The following is a 9824-nucleotide window of genomic DNA, read 5'->3' on the forward strand; positions in this document are numbered from 1 at the left end:
CAGATAGAAGAAGAGAAATATTTCCTAAATGTCATTGTAGCCTCCCTATTATAAGTGTGGCCGGCAACACACCGATAAGAGGAACTCTACTGACACAGCTCCATGACACCTTAGGACTCCTAAACCATGCTCTGATACCAAGTTTGTCACGCCCCAAAATCGAGGAGCGCGACCGGCACTCAACCGAGTAAACCCAGTCGAGCAAGCCTAATTTACATTAACCTCTCATCATTACTCATGCATGATTTACCATAACATAATAAGATCTCGACTTTCATATTAATTACACTTGGTTCAATGGCCCATATTTTCTTTCTCGTGGTGGTTACAACGCTCTATAAATAGTTGTAAATACTGTGAACATAAATACATGACAAAACTCAAATCTTTAATTACATGACCCACAATGTACATGGAGCTTCTATGACAATGGATACCTATATACATAAAACGAACTAGACCCAAAAACCCACTAGAACTGTAGCGGGCTCACCATAAGCTGAGTAGTGAAGAAGATCCCTATCAAAGATCCATATAATCCTGTAGAAGTATACCTATATCCATTAAAAGATGCAGCGCCCCGGGCAAAGGGACGTGAGTACATGTGGAATAGTACTCGTATGTACGGCAGTCAAAACAACAGATAAAAATACGGTAACTCAAATAAGAAGCAAATAAAGTACATCAAGAAACTACAAAACATCCAATAAAATCACATTTCAAGTCTTATTATATTTGCTTCATTCTAACCTTCTTTTAGGATCAACTGCGCCATATGAACTATACGTGGAATACATAATATAATGTAATTGTATTAACATGTACAAACAATACCAATGAAAGTGGCACCTTCCTCCCTTATCTTACACATACACATTTCGTAGACCATCCTTAGTATGCACATATCATATTATACACCTATGCGTCTCATACACCGTTCACAGCGTTCACTTACACAATAAAAATACACCTATTCAAGGGCTTGGAAATACAACATGAATATGATGAATCATGGTAACAATAAATGGGCTTAGATAGCCGTTAACATCAACCAAATTTAGTAAGAGCTTCCATTAAAATTTATCAATATTAAGTCGAGGATCCTTTATAACCACCCTCACATAAAGCGGCCATGCCGCCTCAACCCAACATATATGGGCGGAGGTATATCACGATACCACAACCTCTACACAAAGCGACCCTGCCGCCTCACCCCAATATATGCGGGTGGAGGTGTATCACCATACCACAATCCCAACACAAAGCAGCCCTACTGCCTCACCCTAATATATGCGAGTGGAGGTTTATCACAATACCACAATCCCAACACAATGCGGCCCTACCGCCTCACCCCACAAATCCAAAGAAGGAAAATGAGGTGGTTGATATGTTGTACTTCCTCCCTTAGAGACTCTATTTCTTGGGCCATCCTGGCCACGTCTTCATTATTCTTGGTATAGTCCTTCTCCCTTGATCGCCTAGGGTTTTCGGTTATGACCAGAGCATGTTCAGTCGGGTTTTCTGTAGCTGACATCTTTCCCTTTGGTATTGTACGGTGGTTCTGCCAGTTTCGGCCGACACAAACCAACTTTCTATTTCTTTTGGGGGTAATAATAAAGCAAAAGAAAAAATAAGAAGAAAGAAAAAGACAAAGAAATGGGAGTCTGTTTCTTCATTTATATAAGCAGGAAATCACACAGAGCATTTAATTCAAGTATTAAGGCTAGCGAATTTCCTAGATATCGTGGGGTCCTCTCATTGCCGGAGGTAGGCCTAAATAGTAGATATTTGACAAATATTTAGACTTGGCACATTTAGATCCGAAGCAAGTTTGTTTTCATTGATAATTTGGACTGATATAAGGGGAATAAGGGTACAAAGCGGGGAAGAAGGGGAAATCAACCAACTCTAATGACCATCCCCGGAGTCGTTTCCCATCTCCTCTTATTCTTATGGATCTTCTTCCGGATTCAAATCCAAAGAAGGAAAACAAGGTGGTTGATATGTTGTACTTCCTCCATAGGGATGCCATTTCTTGGGCCATCCTGGCCACGTGTTCATTATTCCTGATATCGTCCTTCTCCCTTGATCACCCAGGGTTATCGGCTATGACCAGAGCATATTCTGTCGTATTTTCTGTAGCTGACATATTTCCTTTTGATCTTATATTGTACGGTGGTTCTACCAATTTCGGTCGGCACAAACCAACTTTCTTTTTCTTTTGTGAGTAATAATGAAGCAAAAGAAAAAATAAGAAGAAATAAAAAGAAAAAGAAACGGGAGTCTGTTTCTTCATTTATACAAGCAGAAAATCAAACAGAGCATTTAATTCACACATTAAGGCTAGCGCATTTCCTAGATATCGCGGGGGTCCTCTCATTGCCGGAGGTAGGCCTAAATAATAGATATTTGACAAATATTTATACTTGACACATTTAGATCCGAAGTAAGTTTGTTTTCATTGATAGTTTGGAAAGATGTAAGGGGAATAATGGTACAAAGAGGGAAAGAAGGGGAAATTAACCAACTCTAATAACCATTCTCGGAGTCGTTTCCCATCTCCTCTTCTTCTTATGGATATTCTTCCGGATTCTAATCCAAAGAAGGAAAACAAGGTGGTTGATATGTTGTACTTCCTTTCTTAGGGACGCCATTTCTTGGGCCATCCTTGCCACGTGTTCATTATTCCTAGTATCGTCCTTCTCCCTTGATCACCCAGTGTTGTCGGCTATGACTAGAGCATGTTCAGTCGTGTTTTTTGTAACTGACATCTTTCCTTTTGATCTTATATTGTACGGTGGTTCTGCCAATTTCGGTAGGCATAAACCAACTTTCTTTTTCTTTTGTTGGCAATAATGAAGCAAAAGAAAAAATAAGAAGAAAGAAAAAGAAAAAGAAACGGGAGTCTGTTTCTTCATTTATACCAGCAGGAAATCACACAGAGCATTTAATTCACGCATCAAGACTAGCGCATTTCCTAGATATCGTGGGGGTCCACTCATTGCAGGAGGTAGGCCTAAATAGTAGATATTTGACAAACATTTAGACTCGACACATTTAGATCCGAAGCAAGTTTGTTTTCATTGATAATTTGGAATGATATAAGGGGAATAAGGGTACAAAGAGGGAAAGAAGGGGAAATCAACCAACTCTAATAACCATCCCCGGTGCCGTTTACCATCTCCTCCTCTTCTTATGGATCTTCTTACTGATTCAAATCCAAAGAAGGAAAATGAGGTGGTTGATATGTTGTACTTCCTCCCTTAGAGACTCCATTTCTTGGGCCATCCTAGCCACGTCTTCATTATTCTTGGTATAGTCCTTCTCCCTTGATCGCCTAGGGTTTTCGGTTATGACCAGAGCATGTTCAGTCGGGTTTTCTGTAGCTGACATCTTTCCCTTTGGTATTGTACGGTGGTTCTGCCAGTTTCGGCCGACACAAACCAACTTTCTATTTCTTTTGGGGGTAATAATAAAGCAAAAGAAAAAATAAGAAGAAAGAAAAAGACAAAGAAATGGGAGTCTGTTTCTTCATTTATATAAGCAGGAAATCACACAGAGCATTTAATTCAAGTATTAAGGCTAGCGAATTTCCTAGATATCGTGGGGTCCTCTCATTGCCGGAGGTAGGCCTAAATAGTAGATATTTGACAAATATTTAGACTTGGCACATTTAGATCCGAAGCAAGTTTGTTTTCATTGATAATTTGGACTGATATAAGGGGAATAAGGGTACAAAGCGGGGAAGAAGGGGAAATCAACCAACTCTAATGACCATCCCCGGAGTCGTTTCCCATCTCCTCTTATTCTTATGGATCTTCTTCCGGATTCAAATCCAAAGAAGGAAAACAAGGTGGTTGATATGTTGTACTTCCTCCATAGGGATGCCATTTCTTGGGCCATCCTGGCCACGTGTTCATTATTCCTGATATCGTCCTTCTCCCTTGATCACCCAGGGTTATCGGCTATGACCAGAGCATATTCTGTCGTATTTTCTGTAGCTGACATATTTCCTTTTGATCTTATATTGTACGGTGGTTCTACCAATTTCGGTCGGCACAAACCAACTTTCTTTTTCTTTTGTGAGTAATAATGAAGCAAAAGAAAAAATAAGAAGAAATAAAAAGAAAAAGAAACGGGAGTCTGTTTCTTCATTTATACAAGCAGAAAATCAAACAGAGCATTTAATTCACACATTAAGGCTAGCGCATTTCCTAGATATCGCGGGGGTCCTCTCATTGCCGGAGGTAGGCCTAAATAATAGATATTTGACAAATATTTATACTTGACACATTTAGATCCGAAGTAAGTTTGTTTTCATTGATAGTTTGGAAAGATGTAAGGGGAATAATGGTACAAAGAGGGAAAGAAGGGGAAATTAACCAACTCTAATAACCATTCTCGGAGTCGTTTCCCATCTCCTCTTCTTCTTATGGATATTCTTCCGGATTCTAATCCAAAGAAGGAAAACAAGGTGGTTGATATGTTGTACTTCCTTTCTTAGGGACGCCATTTCTTGGGCCATCCTTGCCACGTGTTCATTATTCCTAGTATCGTCCTTCTCCCTTGATCACCCAGTGTTGTCGGCTATGACTAGAGCATGTTCAGTCGTGTTTTTTGTAACTGACATCTTTCCTTTTGATCTTATATTGTACGGTGGTTCTGCCAATTTCGGTAGGCATAAACCAACTTTCTTTTTCTTTTGTTGGCAATAATGAAGAAAAAGAAAAAATAAGAAGAAAGAAAAAGAAAAAGAAACGGGAGTCTGTTTCTTCATTTATACCAGCAGGAAATCACACAGAGCATTTAATTCACGCATCAAGACTAGCGCATTTCCTAGATATCGTGGGGGTCCACTCATTGCAGGAGGTAGGCCTAAATAGTAGATATTTGACAAACATTTAGACTCGACACATTTAGATCCGAAGCAAGTTTGTTTTCATTGATAATTTGGAATGATATAAGGGGAATAAGGGTACAAAGAGGGAAAGAAGGGGAAATCAACCAACTCTAATAACCATCCCCGGTGCCGTTTACCATCTCCTCCTCTTCTTATGGATCTTCTTACGGATTCAAATCCAAAGAAGGAAAATGAGGTGGTTGATATGTTGTACTTCCTCCCTTAGAGACTCCATTTCTTGGGCCATCCTGGCCACGTCTTCATTATTCTTGGTATAGTCCTTCTCCCTTGATCGCCTAGGGTTTTCGGTTATGACCAGAGCATGTTCAGTCGGGTTTTCTGTAGCTGACATCTTTTCATTTGGTCTTAGATTGTACGGTGGTTCTGCCAGTTTCGGCCGACACAAACCAAATTTATGTTTCTTTTGGGGGTAATAATGAAGCAAAAGAAAAAATAAGAAGAAAGAAAAAGAAAAACAAATGGGAGTCTGTTTCTTCATTTATATAAGCAGGAAATCACACAGAGCATTTAATTCAAGTATTAAGGCTAGTGCATTTCCTAAATATCGTAGGGTCCTCTCATTGCCGGAGGTAGGCCTAAATAGTAGATATTTGACAAATATTTAGACTTGGCACATTTAGATCCGAAGCAAGTTTGTTTTTATTGATAATTTGAACTGATATAAGGGGAATAAGGGTACAAAGCGGGGAAGAAGGGGAAATCAACCAACTCTATTGACCATCCCCGGAGTCATTTTCCATCTCCTCTTATTCTTATGGATCTTCTTCCGGATTCAAATCCAAAGAAGGAAAACAAGGTGGTTGATATGTTGTACTTCCTCCATAGGGATGCCATTTCGTGGGCCATCCTGGCCACGTGTTCATTATTCCTGATATCGTCCTTCTTCCTTGATCACCCAGGGTTGTCGGCTATGACCAGAGCATGTTCTGTCGTATTTTCTGTAGCTGACATATTTCCTTTTGATCTTATATTGTACGGTGGTTCTGCCAATTTCGGTCGGCACAAACCAACTTTCTTTTTCTTTTGTGGGTAATAATGAAGCAAAAGAAAAAATAAGAAGAAATAAAAAGAAAAAGAAACGGGAGTCTGTTTCTTCATTTATACAAGCAGAAAATCAAACAGAGCATTTAATTCACACATTAAGGCTAGCGCATTTCCTAGATATCGCGGAGGTCCTCTCATTGCCGGAGGTAGGCCTAAATAATAGATATTTGACAAACATTTATACTTGACACATTTAGATCCGAAGCAAGTTTGTTTTCATTGATAATTTGGAATGATGTAAGGGGAATAATGGTACAAAGAGGGAAAGAAGGGGAAATTAACCAACTCTATTAACCATCCTCGGAGTCGTTTCCTATCTCCTCTTCTTCTTATGGATATTCTTCCGGATTTTAATCCAAAGAAGGAAAACAAGGTGGTTGATATGTTGTACTTCCTTTCTTAGGGACGCCATTTCTTGGGCCATCCTTGCCACGTGTTCATTATTCCTAGTATCGTCCTTCTCCCTTGATCGCCTAGGGTTTTCGGTTATGACCAGAGCATGTTCAGTCGGGTTTTCTGTAGCTGACATCTTTTCATTTGGTCTTAGATTGTACGGTGGTTCTGCCAGTTTCGGCCGACACAAACCAAATTTATGTTTCTTTTGGGGTTAATAATGAAGCAAAAGAAAAAATAAGAAGAAAGAAAAAGAAAAACAAATGGGAGTCTCTTTCTTCATTTATATAAGCAGGAAATCACACAGAGCATTTAATTCAAGTATTAAGGCTAGCGCATTTCCTAAATATCGTGGGGTCCTCTCATTGCCGGAGGTAGGCCTAAATAGTAGATATTTGACAAACATTTAGACTTGGCACATTTAGATCCGAAGCAAGTTTGTTTTCATTGATAATTTGGACTGATATAAGGGGAATAAGGGTACAAAGCGGGGAAGAAGGGGAAATCAACCAACTCTAATGACCATCCCCGGAGTCGTTTCCCATCTCCTCTTATTCTTATGGATCTTCTTCCGGATTCAAATCCAAAGAAGGAAACAAGGTGGTTGATATATTGTACTTCCTCCATAGGGATGCCATTTCTTGGGCCATCCTGGCCACGTGTTCATTATTCCTTATATCGTCCTTCTCCCTTGATCACCCAGGGTTGTCGGCTATGACCAGAGCATGTTCTGTCGTATTTTCTGTAGCTGACATATTTCCTTTTGATCTTATATTGTACGGTGGTTCTGCCAATTTCGGTCGGCACAAACCAACTTTCTTTTTCTTTTGTGGGTAATAATGAAGCAAATGAAAAAATAAGAAGAAATAAAAAGAAAAAGAAACGGGAGTCTGTTTCTTCATTTTTACAAGCAGAAAATCAAACAGAGCATTTAATTCACACATTAAGGCTAGCGCATTTCCTAGATATCGCGGGGGTCCTCTCATTGCCGGAGGTAGGCCTAAATAATAGATATTTGACAAACATTTATACTTGACATATTTAGATCCGAAGCAAGTTTGTTTTCATTGATAATTTGGAATGATGTAAGGGGAATAAAGGTACAAAGAGGGAAAGAAGGGGAAATTAACCAACTCTATTAACCATCCTCGGAGTCGTTTCCCATCTCCTCTTCTTCTTATGGATATTCTTCCGGATTCTAATCCAAAGAAGGAAAACAAGGTGGTTGATATGTTGTACTTCCTTTCTTAGGGACGCCATTTCTTGGACCATCCTTGCCACGTGTTCATTATTCCTAGTATCGTCCTTCTCCCTTGATCACCCAGTGTTGTCGGCTATGACTAGAGCATGTTCAGTCGTGTTTTCTGTAGCTGACATATTTCCTTTTGATCTTATATTGTACGGTGGTTCTGCCAATTTCGGTAGGCACAAACCAACTTTCTTTTTCTTTTGTTGGTAATAATGAAGCAAAAGAAAAAATAAGAAGAAAGAAAAAGAAAAAGAAACGAGAGTCTGTTTCTTCATTTATACAAGCAGGAAATCACATAGAGCATTTAATTCACGCATCAAGGCTAGCGCATTTCCTAGATATCGTGGGGGTCCACTCATTGCAGGAGGTAGGCCTAAATAGTAGATATTTGACAAACATTTAGACTTGACACATTTAGATCCGAAGCAAGTTTGTTTTCATTGATAATTTGGAATGATATAAGGGGAATAAGGGTACAAAGGGGGAAAGAAGGGGAAATCAACCAACTCTAATAACCATCCTCGGTGCCGTTTACCATCTCCTCCTCTTCTTATGGATCTTCTTACGGATTCAAATCCAAAGAAGGAAAATGAGGTGGTTGATATGTTGTACTTCCTCCCTTAGAGACTCCATTTCTTGGGCCATCCTGGCCACGTCTTCATTATTCTTGGTATAGTCCTTCTCCCTTTATCGCCTAGGGTTTTCGGTTATGACCAGAGCATGTTCAATCGGGTTTTCTATAGCTGACATCTTTTCATTTGGTCTTAGATTGTACGGTGGTTCTGCCAGTTTCGGCCGACACAAACCAAATTTATGTTTCTTTTGGGGGTAATAATGAAGAAAAAGAAAAAATAAGAAGAAAGAAAAAGAAAAACAAATGGGAGTCTGTTTCTTCATGTATATAAGCAGGAAATCACACAGAGCATTTAATTCAAGTATTAAGGCTAGCGCATTTCCTAAATATCGTGGGGTCCTCTCATTGCCGGAGGTAGGCCTAAATAGTAGATATTTGACAAACATTTAGACTTGGCACATTTAGATCTGAAGCAAGTTTGTTTTCATTGATAATTTGGACTGATATAAGGGGAATAAGGGTACAAAGCGGGGAAGAAGGGGAAAACAACCAACTCTAATGACCATCCCCGGAGTCGTTTCCCATCTCCTCTTATTCTTATGGATCTTCTTCCGGATTCTAATCCAAAGAAGGAAAACAAGGTGGTTGATATGTTGTACTTCCTCCCTTAGAGACTCTATTTCTTGGGCCATCCTTGCCACGTGTTCATTATTCCTGGTATCGTCCTTCTCCCTTGATCACCCAGGGTTGTCGGCTATGACCAGAGCATTTTCTGTCGAGTTTTCTGTAGCTGACATATTTCCTTTTGATCTTAGATTGTACGGTGGTTTTGCCAATTTCGGTCGACACAAATCAACTTTCTTTTTCTTTTGTGGGTTATAATGAAACAAAAGAAAAAATAAAAAGAAAGAAAAAGAAAAAGAAACAGGAGTTTGTTTCTTTATTTATACAAGTAGGAAATCAAACAGAGCATTTAATTCACACATTAAGGCTAGTGCATTTCCTAGATATCGTGGGGTCCTCTCATTACCAGAGGTAGGCCTAAATAGTAGATATTTGACAAACATTTAGACTTCACACATTTAGATCCGAAGCAAGTTTGTTTTCATTGAAAATTTGGAATGATATAAGGGGAATAAGGGTACAAACAGGGAAAGAAGAAAATCAACCAACTCTAATAACCATCCCCGGTGTCGTTTCCCATCTCCTCTTATTCTTATGGATCTTCTTCCGGATTCAAATCCAAAGAAGGAAACAAGGTGGTTGATATATTGTACTTCCTCCATAGGGATGCCATTTCTTGGGCCATCCTGGCCACGTGTTCATTATTCCTGATATCGTCCTTCTCCCTTGATCACCCAGGGTTGTCGGCTATGACCAGAGCATGTTCTGTCGTATTTTCTGTAGCTGACATATTTCCTTTTGATCTTATATTGTACGGTGGTTCTGCCAATTTCGGTCGGCACAAACCAACTTTCTTTTTCTTTTGTGGGTAATAATGAAGCAAATGAAAAAATAAGAAGAAATAAAAAGAAAAAGAAACGGGAGTCTGTTTCTTCATTTATACAAGCAGAAAATCAAACAGAGCATTTAATTCACACATTAAGGCTAGCGCATTTCCTAGATATCGTGGAGTCCTCTCA

This window comes from Nicotiana tabacum, chromosome 23 (assembly GCF_000715075.1).
Source record: "Nicotiana tabacum cultivar K326 chromosome 23, ASM71507v2, whole genome shotgun sequence".
Classification (NCBI taxonomy): Eukaryota; Viridiplantae; Streptophyta; class Magnoliopsida; order Solanales; family Solanaceae; genus Nicotiana; species Nicotiana tabacum.